Genomic DNA, 13,759 nt, shown 5'->3' on the forward strand with positions numbered 1-13,759 from the left:
GGTCACAAGGGCAGAGGGTGAAAGGGGAGAGGGAGATGAGGGCAGAGGTCGGCGCCCGCCTCGGGCGCTTTCACGCCGCGGGCATCGCCCGCCTGGCTTCAGCGCCCTGGGCGCAAAGCAGGGGCGCAAACTCTGCCCCGGGCGGCTACGGCTGCAGTCGGGGTTCGCCCAGTAGCGGCTAGGTGCCCGCGGCGGCTCAGCTGCCTGGACCCCTCTTCTCCCTAGGGTGTACCCTCAGCCAAAGGCGACCCTCTTGGGCTCTGAGTCGGCGATTGGAGTAGGGGTTTCTCCGAAGCCAGCGAGCCGAGCCGAGCCACCGGGAGAATTGAAGAGGAGGAGGAGGAAGAGGAGGAGGAGGCGGTGGAAAAGGAGGTGGAGGAGGAGAAAAAGGAGGAGGAGCAGAGTGGGAGGAGGAGCCGGCGACCGCTGGCCCTGCAGCGCGCAAGGCTCTCCGAGCGCGCGCCGAGCCCAGCCCCGACTCTGCAGTCCGCGCCAGCGCAAGCCTCCGCGCCTTTTCTACAGCCGCGCCTGACATCACGTCCTGCCGCCGTGCCATTGGCCGCCCGGCGCCCCAGGCCCTGGCAGCGCGTGCTCCGGGAAGGCGGGAGACCCGAGAGGGAGGGGAGAGGCGAGAGGAGAGACCGAGAGGAGGTGGTGGGAGCTGGTGGGCGAGGCTGGAGGAGGAGGCGGGCGGGAGGGAGGAGGGTGAGCGCGGGGGTTTGGAGTTTTTAAGCTACGAACAGTTTCCTGTGTTTCTTCTGGAAGAAAAACCCTCTTTCCAAGCTGTCTCCATCCCAAACTGGCTCAGCCAAAGGATGCTCGAGGAGGTCTCATTTCATTATACCCCTTAGCCTCGAGAACCGTCTAGGGAGACCCTGGAAGGAAGGCCTGGGGCAGAGTTGTGAGAGTCCTGGGCCGCTTTCCCGCCCAGCTCTGGCCAGCCTTCACCTGGGCCAGTGGCATGGGCCTCCTGGGGTCCTGGCCTAGCCAGAAAGGCCAGAGCCGCGAGAGCTGCCAGCGTATCCTTACTTCATGAAGCGAGTTAGGGTCCAAAATATGGCCAAACATGTAATTCCTTCTGGCTCTTCCCTTGTGTCTCCAGTGTGGAAAAGTGGGGCAAGTAGATCTTTGGGAATTAAGAAAAGCAAGAAGTTCGAGTCCCCGCTCTTCCATTTCTGTGCAGTGTAATCTTAAACAACTGAGTCAATTTCCCATAGCCTGTTTCTGACTTGTTCAATGGAGATCAATAAGGTTCCCCTCCACGTGGACCTGATGATCATGAATGAAACTGTACGTAAAATGCCTGGAATATAGTTGACGCTAAACAAATTCCTTAATCCTCTCCTATTCAAAACCAAACTCTAAGATCTATTCGTCACCACCGAGGTTCTTAAAGACCATAGTCTATGGTCACACCATGCCACTGACACCCCCAGCCCTGTGATATCGGGGGTTCACTCAGCCACCTAGCTACAATGAATCAAAAATAATCTGGTCTGCACAGCAAATACCTCTGGCTGGAGTCTCTTAGGGAAAATCCTTGCAATTGTCAGGTGTCTAATGGAGCAAAGATTTTGGAAGTAAAAAGTGATTGTGGAGGAAAAACTGAAATGAGCAAGTTAGTAGTTAAAGGACTCAATTTCCTGGGTCCATTTTGGAGGTGGGTTTCACTGCCTTCGTGTGATGGGAGTGGGATGCTGGCCTGACGTGTCAATCTACTTGCCCCAAGCACAGGCACCGACAAAGGCAAGAGTCCTGCAGTGTACCTTACAGTTGAGATAGCGTGAAGTCATACTTTCCACAAACTGTACAAAACTTACACACATAAGCATACAATGTGCTTGCGATGTGCAAGCATGTGTGCAAATGCACATGCATTTGTGATTGTGTGTGCAAATGCTCACGTTCACCTCTCTAGGCAAAAATACAGTCAGCACAAATTTGTTGGCAAAACCACGGCTGGCACTAATGCATGGCTAGAGCCTACATGGATGCATCACGTAGAAGTGGCCAGTGCCCGGCAGGACACACACATCCGAACGGTAACAGTTGTGTACTGGCTCAGGCACAGCTACTTAATCCCTGCGTGCACTTCCACCAGAAATATTTGTAAAAACTCTTGAAGTTACAAGAATGAGTGTAAACTCTGACCGTGCTCAAATGTCCTACCCCGGGGAAGAACCAGTCTTGCCGATTTTCACACACAACACCTGCACATGTCCAGCACATGTCCAGCATTCAAGTACACTAACACCTACACGAACACACAGTCATGTTATACTGATTCATCTGGGGGCACTTTAAAAAAAAAAAAGTAGGGAATGAACATCTAATGTGCGAGTTGCCAGAGTTCATTCTGAGGTCGCCTAAGGGGGGGGGGGTGTCACGTTGGAGTATTTGTCCATAGTGGTGACTAGGCTTGAGGGGCTAGTTTAGGAGCTGGAGGGGCGGGGGGCTTCCTAGAAACACAGAAACATACCCTGGGGCTCTTCACTTCATCCCATACATAGTTGTACAGGATTCCAGTGCCACCTCTCTGACCGCCAGCTCCCATCCGTGGTTGGACAGGCCCTGCTGAATTCCCTGGCAGTCGGGGGTTCCTAACCAGCGCTCTCCTGTATCGCTCTGCGTCGGGCTGGGATGCTGCGCTGCTGTCTATTAGAGGCTCAGCGCATCTCCCGCCTCAGGGAGGCATCTGGACACCCTGACCCCAAGGTGCAGAGGACCCATAACTTTGCTAATCTCCCCCAGTGGCCTGGGGACGTCGCGCAACCACTGAGCCCTGTCCTCGGAGACTGAGCAAGGCTAGGAACAGGCTGTAAACACATATCCTGACACGTGAGTGACATTTACACTGTGAGAGGTGCCGCAGCTGAGGGAAACACAAGGGGCTTGGGGGCGCAGGCATGAACAGGTAACTGGCATATTTGCTGGCGGCGGAAAGGGCGGGCCCCTCGACCCTCTCTCCTGATGGGGTGGAGGGGGGAAGAACCCTTAGGTTCTCCCCCCCCAAACCTGCCTTTTGTGCAAGGTGACAGGTGAAGGGAATTCAGGTCTGGCCACTGTTGCCGCTCCCTACCTCCCCACCATCTGCTCCGTCGCAGACAAGCAGACCCGGCGCATAATGAGGTAGCAGCCTCCAGCCGGCCACCGTGACTAACTCAGAACAAAAGCGCTTCCCTCTACGCCTCCTCCAACAAAGGGGCCACCAGCCCGGGCGCTCCCCGAAGGCTTCGCGCGGCTCTCGGCTGCCGGCTGCGGAGCTGCCGCGCGCAAACTTCCCGTGGCTCCCGGGGCTGCCGGCGCCACCGAGCCAGCCGGGGCCACGGAGGGAGGAAGTGCGCGGCTCCCTCCCCGAGAAAGTGAGGCTGGGCCGGGCCGGACCGGGGCGGCGAGGGGCGGGGGGGGGGGGTGCTGGGGGAGGAGGGAGAGGAGGGGAGGAGGGCGCGGGGGAGCCGCGGAAGGAGGGTGATTGATCAGCGCGCGGTTCCCGGCGCTCTGTCCCGTTATTAGAGGCGGCCAAAGCAGGGCCACGCAATAACCTCGGAATCACCAACTAATTGACGCTGCAGGCAACTACTTCATTGTGCGCGCTGGTTTTATGTCTTCATAGCCGGTGATTGACAAGGTGTAATTAGTCATCTCACTCGGTGATAAACATGGGCACCCTCCTCCCGCGGCATCAGGCCGAGTATACCAGCAGAGGAAGCGATACTTGACGCTGATATACCATTAAATCAAAATGAAGACGCTCAGAAGTGTGTGTTTGCTGTGACGCTCTGATGGTTTATTTCTCAAATACGGCACCAACAGATTTACTTGATTTGCAAGTTAACTACAACATTAACTGGTTTTATTTATTTTGCCTCTTTCCTTCCTCTTCCTAGGCAGGGATGTTGCGCTTGGGGAATGTGAAGACAGTTTGCTTCTTGACAAGCGAGCGAACGGGCGCCCAGATTTCTGCAGCCTTCCGGGAGTCTCCCCAGAGGGAGAAGGCAGGCTGGGGAAACGCGGGTTTGGGGAGCCATCCTAGAAGGGCTCGGTGATGGGGAGCCGCCTTCCTTAGCCCCTGACTCTCCTGTTTGGGTCCCCACTTTTGTTTCTACCAATGGATACTCTCAAACTCTAAGGCTGGTGCTGGGGCTTGGGGTGGGGTAAACCTCTTGAGTAACAACAGTGGGGAAGGAAAGGGCCACAGCAACATTTCTAACCTGTCTTGAAGCAGAAAGAACTGTTTTCTTAAAGCCTTTGGTTGCAGTCGCAGGGCCAGTTGCCTGCCTCTGTTGCTTCTTTTCTCTGAGTAAAGTATAATGTCTTCTGTGCTTGAAGCTTGCGTGCTCTCAACAAATTACACTCCTTGCTTACAAAAGTGGGTCTTGCTCAGGGATCTCTTCTCTATCTCTCTCTCCCTCTCCTTCTCCCTCTCTCCTTCTCTCCCTCCCCTTCCTCCCACTCCAATTGGGGTTGCTGTTGAGGACACTAGTACTAGTTACTCATTCTATAAACCCAGATGCTTACATTTAAAAGGGGGAGGGGTATACTTGGTCTGTTTTGATCCTGATTTTGATGACAAAACAGCTTCAGCTGAACAAAGCCACCAACATTTGAAAGTCCATTCCTAGGTTATTCCTAGGAAGACCCCCTCCCCTCCAGTCTCCCTCAGTGGAGTTTGCTTCCTGCACTTTCTCCCTATCTGTAACTTCTGTTTCTAACAGAGAAATGGTGATTCCAGACCATGCAAGCATGAAGGGGGCGGGGGACATCTCCAAGAAAAGGTGAGGTGAGGGTACCAGGGGATGGCAAAAAGCCCTGTACCTCCAACAAGAACCCTCCCTATTTCCTGGCTTGTGGGCCTGGTTCAGCAATTGGGGTGGGGGAGGAATTGTTTTATACTGATGTGAGAGGGTGTCCATCAGAGGCAAATCTGAGCGGGCATGGCTCTTTCTTTATGAAATCAGCTCATTGCTTTGGTCACACCATACAGAGAGTCTGCTGATCACCACTATTGACAATAAAAATCAGTGGGGCCTTCATTATTTTCAAGAGGAGCCCCATGTCTGTGACATGAGAACAGAGAAGTGGCTTAGCCTGTTTCAGGCAGACAGGAGCCCAGTTCCTCCTCCTCTTCTCCCTGCAGCGATCTGAACAATTCTGAAACTGCCTCCCTGGGCGTCAGCTGAGCAGGTTGGGGAACTAACCAGGGATCTCTCTCTAGGGCCCTGTTAAATGCACTGAACTTAAAATGAAACACGAAGTGTGAATTTCAGGTTTGAACATGATGCATCAGGAAACGTGGAGGTTGGCAGCCCTTTTCCTCCCTCCTGCCTTCGGTAGCAGGTATTAATATTGTATTAAATGTTATGAGAAAGTAAGGGCTGTGGAAGGGAATGTGCTCAGATGCAATTTTGTCAAGGTTTTTATCTGTGATTATGATTCCAGATGTAGAAACTCCCGAAGGAGGGAAATGAGGGGCTGCTGGCATGTGACATGTGTTTTAAGGTGTTTGGCAGTGTTTCTCAAAGTGGTGACAAAATGTTCAATTTTATTACAGGGAATTGGTAAAAAGAAATATGAATACTAGGTCAGAGATTGTTCACCTCAACAAAACAATTTACCATTATTGATGAGGGTGTGGAAAGTTTGTATCTGGACCCTCCTCAAATCACATTGTCAACAATATAAATGTGCTAGATCAGATTATTCTTAAAGACCAACTGTAACAAACACACAATAGTTAATCGTGTCCTTCCACAACTAATTCCCACACAAAGATATACATTGACATGCAAGAAAAACAAAAGTAAATACTGCAACAAGAGGCCATTTTATTTCATCTGGTAGAACAGTGTTAACTATAGTTGTATCTTGAAGAGAATTTCTTTTTAAACTAGTCTAGAATGATAGCCAGTCCTGGAAAGGATATTTTGCTAACCCCTGCTCTTGAAGTCTTCCATACTGAAATACACACACACACACACACACACACACACACACACACCAGCAATAAATTTCCTCATGCAGGGAACCACATTTGCTTAAATGAGAATCAAAAGGGTTCTGGGAAAAGGTGGGGAGTGGAGGTGGAGGTAGAGAAGGAAGTAGATGAATCCCTGGGTAGTTGACAGTTGATACTGGAAAATTTTCCCACCACCATTTTTCTTCACTCAGAGACATCTCTACTCTTCCTCTCTGAATGCAGTACACCTTAAACTCCATATTGAAGCCCAAATTTCTCAGTACATCTTTTATGAATTTCATATGCACCAGCATTAATAGACTCAGCTGCCCAGCCAATGCTCCCTATCCTGGAGGTGGATTTGATAAACATTTCCATAGAACAAAGTGAGGGGAGGGCTACCTGAAGGGCTGGGCTTGGTTCCTCTTTGGATCTCCCATCGGAAGAGAATATCTGCAACCACTTGCTGGAGTCATTGCCATACAAATCATCCTATCCCTAGCACATCCTTTCAACACCAGTCTTCCCGCCATCCAAACTGAAAGATATTGCTTTTGGCTACCCAGCTCTTGCCATTATTTCACCATCAGTAAGTGCACTGGTGCTCCGACACAAATTGCACCTTCTTGGGAAGTAAGAGGCTTCATCTTCTATATTGGAGTCTAAGACCCAGTTCCTTGCCAAGGGGCACAGTGAGGATGGAAGTGGAAAAGGCCAACATGTCTACCATTTTTCACCTTGCAGTCTGAGCAAGACCCTTCCTCTATCCCTGCCCTAGCCCAAATGTCCACAGCTTGGATAGATGAGCAAATTTTTACTGTGGTTTGGGAATTGCCATTGTCTCTTTAGGTGAGGAATGAGTCATTGCCCACTCATGCTTCAGCTGAAGCCCAGCCCCTTGGCACCCCCTCCCCCAACATTTTTATTCTTCCATTAATTAAAACAACTAATGTCCCATCGATTATCTTTGCATGAATGAAAATCATTAGAACCCTTGCAGGTATATGGGAAATTCTGTTTGTTTAAGTATCCACACTTTGATTTCCTATAGACTCACTTTCTCAAGCATAAAGAAATTCAAACAAAACAACATAAACAACACAAACAAATCTCCTGACACTTTACAATGAAACATGAAAACTCATTGTAATGAGCTTGTGTGGGTCTCTGGGAGGAAGAAGTGAATGTCCAGATGCCCTGTGCTAGAAATGAATTTGACTCTCTAGTAAAGGGTACTCTACAGTTAAGGCAGACATTGATAGGTCATCACATTTCACACGCAGGTTTTGAAATTGTGCTTGTTTTGAATCAGATGAGCTCATCCATGCTGACTTTTAAGCTACTGTGTCAGCCCTCAAAAGTTAAAAAAAAAAAAGCAGTGGACTTGGAATTTCCCAGCTAGTTGGCCATTTCAGCTTGCATCTCCATTTCTGGGGGCAGCCATAATTAGAGCGATCTATTTTGCATCTACTTCTCTTTGCAGGCACTACATTATTCACTCCTTCCTGTGCTTATTAAACAGTGCCACCTGCACCAGATTCAACAAAGCTCTTCCATCAGTCGGCCCAGCTAAGGATCCCAGACCATATATTACCATTAATTGAAGCTCAATTGAATAGTTGACGATAGAGGCATGAATAAAAGGAACACATTTTCTAGGACCTGTTTATGAAAATGTTTTCAACAAACGAATTGTCATCTTTTATAAACTCTCAGATTCTTTTTCTATAGTAATTTGGGCAGCAATTAATAAGTCTTTTAATTAATGAACTATTCCCTGTATGTCACCAAGGTACCTCCAACACAAATGTGCTTCCTCATAGGTACTAGGTAATGCAGCCAATATTTTGTCACCCAGAGCTGACCATCTCAATGGTCCTCAGTCTATTTTTTTTTTTTTTTTAATCTGAGGAGCCCAAGACAGGGCCATTTTCAAGAAGCCAGTTAGGAATGGTCTGAGAGGGAAAGGCAGAATAAAGGGGGGGGCAGAGGCAGAGAGGGGAGAGACAGAGACATCAGTGCTTAGAGAAAGACAGAAAGTTTCTAGCAAAGATGGGACCATCTCTGACATTCAGCTAGTTTATAACAAACCCTACATCCAAATGCTGACAATTTATACTGTTTTAAGAGCCTCAAGCCTCACTGTGGCTTGTTCTTTTAAAAGCTTCCTGCTTTGTTCCAAATACCGCTTATCTTTGGCATTGTCAACAGCCCCGCGTCTGGGAGAGATTAATTAAGTGATAGGTCAGTCGTGGGGAGGTGAAAGGGCATGTCCACCCAATCAGGACTGATTCATCCTTTTTCAGGGTGGATCAACTTTTTTGAGAGATGCCAATTTCGGTTCCATTTCGAAGCAGATTTGTCAATAGGGTTCCTCCGGTGAGGGGGACATAACTGGGGAAGATTCTTCTACAGATTGGAAAAATCTAAAAATCTACACTCTGTCTTTTGAAGGTATGAAAACAAATCATAACTATCAATCGTTTGTATTCTTCTTTTACAATCTGGGGGAAAGCTGATTTTCCATGTATGTGATTCTTTTACAAAATAGCTAATTGAGTGGTTGCAAATGAGATTGCTATGCAGCACAATAAAAATTTAAAAGTTCACTTTCAGTCCCTCCTCTCCCTACGTGTTTTACATGGCCTCTTCCTTTCAAGTCTTTTAATTTCTATTAGGGAGAGGGGGAAAGAAAGAGAGAGAGAAGAGAGAGGGAAGGGAGAAGAGAGAGGAAAGAAGATAGGAGATGAGGAGAGAGAATGAAAGAGAAAAAGAGTGTTTCTAGGTATCATGGGCTGAATTTTTCCAGACCAATTAGAGATTATCTTTAAATCTCCATCCTCCACCTCCTCCACACCTTTCTAAATAGATCTTTAGATTAGTGAGAAATTAGTTAATTGGGTAAATCCATGTGTCTGGTTTACCAGTTCTTAACCAGAAGGGCTTCAAAGACCTCAGATCCCACTCCCAGAAATGGCTCTCTCCCCATCCCTTCAGCAGTGTGTCAATCTGGGTCAAAACTGTGTCTGCAAAATTACCTGTATGTTTGTGCATGTGCTTGAAAGACAGACACACAGACACAAACAGTAGTGAATTCTCAACTTGTGAACATGGCTGGGCCAGGTAAAATGATTTCTCTGGGCAGGCTAAACAAGACATTTAGAATATTTTCACTCTATTCTTGATCAGGTCTCCTAATGGATTTTACATTTTCCAAGCTATTTATTTTCAGGGTGAGGGTAAACAATGGTTGAGGTGTTTTTCAATTGACCAGCCATTTGCCCTTCTCCAAAGAAACATAGAATCTAGTTTCTCAGCTATCCATTTCTTTAAATCATCTGGGATCTATCTATATTTATAAAACTGAGCAGAAATACTTAACAGCCTGATCAATAGCCATTGACCGTCAGTGCACCTCGCACCCTAACATGCACAGCTTGATCATGTATATTTGATCATTGAAAAATTCAAAGCATCTTGCCGCAGTATATCAAGCTTCCCATAAAATAGTCTGTCTTTTCTGTGGTCTTAAAAAAGAGTGTGAGCTTTTTCTCTCCTCTGCATTCATCTATCCATCTATTTATCCACATACTACTACCACCACCACCACTCTTCCTGGAGAATTTATTGCTCATATATTTGATGAAGAACAAAGTAATTAAGTGTGGGGCTGTACACTGGGTGGCACTTCATATCCATTGCAATCATGAAGCACTTTTTCCCTCACATTTTAGCGAAGAAAGGCTAGCCTTGCCCACAGATTCAGAGGACCCCAGAGTCTCTGTCTGCAAAGCCTCCTTGTTATAAATCCTGCCTCCCTCTTAAGTGATGGCATGCACAATTGCACCAAGGGGCACTAAGTTTACTGAGCAAAAGCATCCTTGGAAAAGCTGGTCCCTTCTCAGAGCTTTAACATCAGCTTGTAGAGGGGGAGGGTGGACATTGAAATAGACACAGCTGGCTCCTCCATCAAACGAGGGCAAGAGTCCAAGGACTTGTCCTATAAAGGGCCACAGGTATAAGGTGTATTTGGGGATCTCAAAGGCTGCTGTCCCAAAACACCAAGAAGAACCCATCATGCAGATTTTTCTGATATTAAAAAAAAACTGTTTCCAAGTTCCTCCATAAGGTTTCCCAGACCTATTCAAACCATTGCAGGGATCTGACTAGAAGAATACACCTGGCAAACCTACTGGTAGCTCCCAGCACAAGTCCTTATAACCTCGACCCCAGAGACCACCCCACCCTTGGCCAGCAAAATCCAGTTACCTTCACAACCTCCCATCTCCAGCGTCCCCTGATCTGTATTCCAAATCGTGCTGGCCCTTCCTTCTAAAAGCAGCAGCATCTGGGCCAAGGCTCCCTCCTTTAAAGGAGGGGGGACTTCATATGATAATACGTGTAATATGATATGGAATGACAGAATGCATGACAGTTGCCCATAATACAGAAAAGTCAGTCAAAGGACAGAGGGGACATTTGGATAATTACCATCCATTGGCTAGTCAATCACGCGAACAGAGAGAAACTGCACAAAACCCACAATGGAGTTGGGAAACAAAAGAGACCCGAGCCAGACTCAGGATTAACCGGTCTAAAGCGATCTAAATGCTTTTGTATCTGAAGAACTGAGGCTCCCAGGTCCCCCCCCACCCACCATCCCAGGGAACTAATTGCAGGGATCAGACTTAAAGCTCATTCCCTTCGTTCCCATTTCTCTTTGTAGACTGCTCACCACGCAGGGGGAAAAATGATTTCTCTCTGTGTGTTCATTAAACTATTTTAAAGTTAAGATGGTACAAGAGGGGGGCTAGATGTGGCCCCTTGTCCAGAAGCTGGGATTCTTTTCTCGTGGAAGAGGGTGAGACAGTCTCCCTTGGCCTTAATTCTTTGTTACAAGGGAAACTCTGCCCTTCTTATCCCTTAGAAACTAATGCCCATGCACCTGGCTGAGGGTGGGAGCTGCCCTCTTCCTGTTGGCAGAGATGGAATACTGGTACCCTGCTTTGGGTGCCCAGCCTTCCGAGTTCCCCGTACACTCCCCCCACAAAAAAACTAGGTTTCCCCACTCCCAAATGAAGACTCAAATCGAATGTGCACTAATTAAGTGGGGTAAAGGGGGCCACAGAGAAGTGGGTCTAGCTTTCAGCATGGGAGAGAGCACCGGGTGAAGACCATTGTAAATTGGGGGGGGGGGAGAAATTCTTTTTAAATTGGGGAGTGAGAAAGAGAGGGAGGAAATCCTTCTAAATTGGGGAAGGGAGGAAAATGTGCATAGTTGGGAAGAGGCAGAGATTCCCTTCTTGGTTGCGAAAAACAGACGCAATGAGGTGGAGGTGAGTCCTTAAAAGAGACATTGGAAAATGATGCCTTGGAAGACCGAGAGAGGACCTTGTGAGAGGAAGAGAATTCCTTAAAAGATGGACAGATGAGCTTGGTACCCTAGAGAGATCCGGAGTCCCCACTTCCAGGACAGGAAGACCAGTCACTATCACCCAGTTCCCAGCAGGTTTTCTCAACTCGCCCGAAACCCTCCCGGGCTCTCAACTAGGTGACGACAGCGGCCGCTGCGAGGCTCCGGTCCGCGGGTGTCCGGCCGCCGCTCAGCCCTCGCCCCAGGCGCATCCCTCCCGGGCCCCGGGGCGCGCTGTGGCTCCACTTACCTTCACGAGCCCTCGGCAGCGGGTGTGGCCGGCTCTGCGGGCGGCCCGGGGCCAGGGCCGGGGGGCCAGAGGCGGAGGTGCCGGGCTAGGAGGGAGCGGCAGGGTGAGGGTCGGTGAGGCTGGCACGGTGCCCAGGGGTGGCGACGGGGCCGTGGGCAGCCCCAGGGCCGGAGAGGAGCGCCGGGGCCCGGGCCGCTGGACAGGAGACTCTCTCCTGGGGCCGGCCGGGAGCTCCAGCCTGCGGGGCCAGCCGGGGAGCCGGGGCAGGCGCGTGGATCAGAGGGGGGTGGTTTTTCTCGCCGGAGCTGACAAATCAATCAGGGCCCCGTGGAGCTCAGGGGAGCTGCCACCCGGGCTGCGGCGCGACGTCCCCGATCGCCTCGAGTGGGCGCGGGCGGGCGGCGCGGGCTGGCCGCGGTCATTAGGCTTCGGGCGCGTGCGGTCGCGGGCGGGGGCGGTGGCCGGGCCGAGTCGCGGGGGCGGCGGCGGTGGCGGCCGAGAGCCCGGAGGAGGTGGCAGCGGCACCGCAGCGTCCCTGGCCTCGGCGCCCCGCCCGCCCGCCCGCCCGCCGGCGTCCCGCTCGCGCTCGCCGCTCGCCGCTCCTCGCCGCCCCCCGCCCCCGCGCCCACACTGTCACGGGCTCCGCTGGCCCGACTCTCGGTCCAGCTCGGCCCGCCTCCCTCGGTCTCTCTCCATCCCCAGTCTCTTCCGCGTCCCAGTTCCCTCCTCGAATCCCCAGCTCTCCCTCACTGCGCCTCTCTTTCTCTTGGTGGGGCTGACGCTCTTTACCCCTCGCTGGCCCTCACCATTTCCCCCACCCTCCCTCTAAACTCTTTCTACCTCCCCTTTCTACCTCTGCTCTGGAGGACTCGTGATCCCTCCCCTCTGATTGCAACAGTGGTCCCCCAGAATCCAGTTTTAAGACGTTTCCGTGCTCTGGGACCTCGGACAAGTCACTTCCCTCCCAGCTGCCTTTTCGTTATCTTTAAAACAAGCTAATAAGCACCGAGGTAAGGCGATGTTGAAGGGGGTAGGGAGACAGGATGAACCAATGAACTCTGGTTCACTTCTCCACCAAGGCACACTGGGTGCTTCTCAAGAGCCTTTTTCTTGGCCTCAGATACAAGAATCAAAGGGTAGTTCAAACAAGAAAAGTCCAAGGTGGCTTCTTCTGGGGTCTCCAAAACCCTCCCTGAGAACTGACTGTGCTCCTTGCCTACTGTCCCCCAGCTTTTGGCTGGGCACCCCTAGAGCTAGATTTGACATCTCGGGCCCTGTCACCTCCTGGTTGCTCCCTGGCTGACACCAAGCAGAAGGGCAGGACTCTTTTGTCCTTAGACACAAGCAGGAGAAACTATTCCTTCCCACTTTATCCCCACCACACCCCGTGATTGACTTCTAAGCATCAGCGGTTCCTAGTTGGAATGTGGCTTCAGAGTCAAACAGATGCAAGTTCAAGACCCTTCATTTGGGCAAAGCACGCCATTCCAAGCTTGTTTCCTCATCTATGCAATGGAAACAATTACCATTTTTTTTTTTAAAGAACTGTGGTTTGGATTGTTGGAGGTGTGCACCATGTACCAGCTGATAGAAGGTTTTCATTTTGTCTAATTTTTATTCAGGCTCTGTGCTTGTCACTGAGGGGACACTAATTCACAAGGCAGGCATGTTCTCTGCCTTTTATATACTTGCATCTTAGTTAGCTGAAGTGGAATGGCATATTACTTCATGACACTATCCAAGTGCCATGGGGTGGGGACTGCAGCAGGCATCCAGGAAAACTGACTGGGAACGGGAGCGGGGTCAGGAAGGGCTTTCTCAAGGTGTGGTGTCATTAAAGAAGAGACCTGAGTGTGTGGACCCAGGGAGTACAGTTGGCTAGAAGTAGGAAGAGTCTGCTAAAATGGGTGATGAAAGCCGTATCCTTTCAAAGGTAGTGGGGCCAGTAGGAAGCCCAATGGCCTGGAGTGTATGTGGGAAGGAGAATAAGGCTGGAAAAGTGGGCTGGCCCAGATAGGAAAGGGCAGATCTTACCCATCCTGTGCAGGAACCTACACCTTAGCTGTGAGAGAAATGCTCTGTTTAACCCTCAATCACATGAGTCCTAGCTTACTTTTTTGTGTACCAAAAGCAAGAAATC

The 13,759-nt window shown here is 50.1% G+C and overlaps 1 protein-coding gene across 1 annotated transcript in view; it reads right to left on the bottom strand.

Annotated features, from left to right (window-relative positions):
- The window catches only part of Lhx2 (LIM homeobox 2), a 33,187-nt gene extending 21,510 nt beyond the window's left edge, over positions 1 to 11,677 (bottom strand). The window contains exon 1 of the mRNA XM_045144240.1: positions 11,620 to 11,677. The gene's annotated coding sequence lies outside the window, so the exon portion shown is untranslated. The remainder of the gene's footprint in view (positions 1 to 11,619) is intronic.
- Between the last annotated feature and the right edge of the window lie 2,082 nt (positions 11,678 to 13,759).

Source organism: Jaculus jaculus, chromosome 1 (assembly GCF_020740685.1).
Source record: "Jaculus jaculus isolate mJacJac1 chromosome 1, mJacJac1.mat.Y.cur, whole genome shotgun sequence".
In the NCBI taxonomy this organism is placed as follows: domain Eukaryota; kingdom Metazoa; phylum Chordata; class Mammalia; order Rodentia; family Dipodidae; genus Jaculus; species Jaculus jaculus.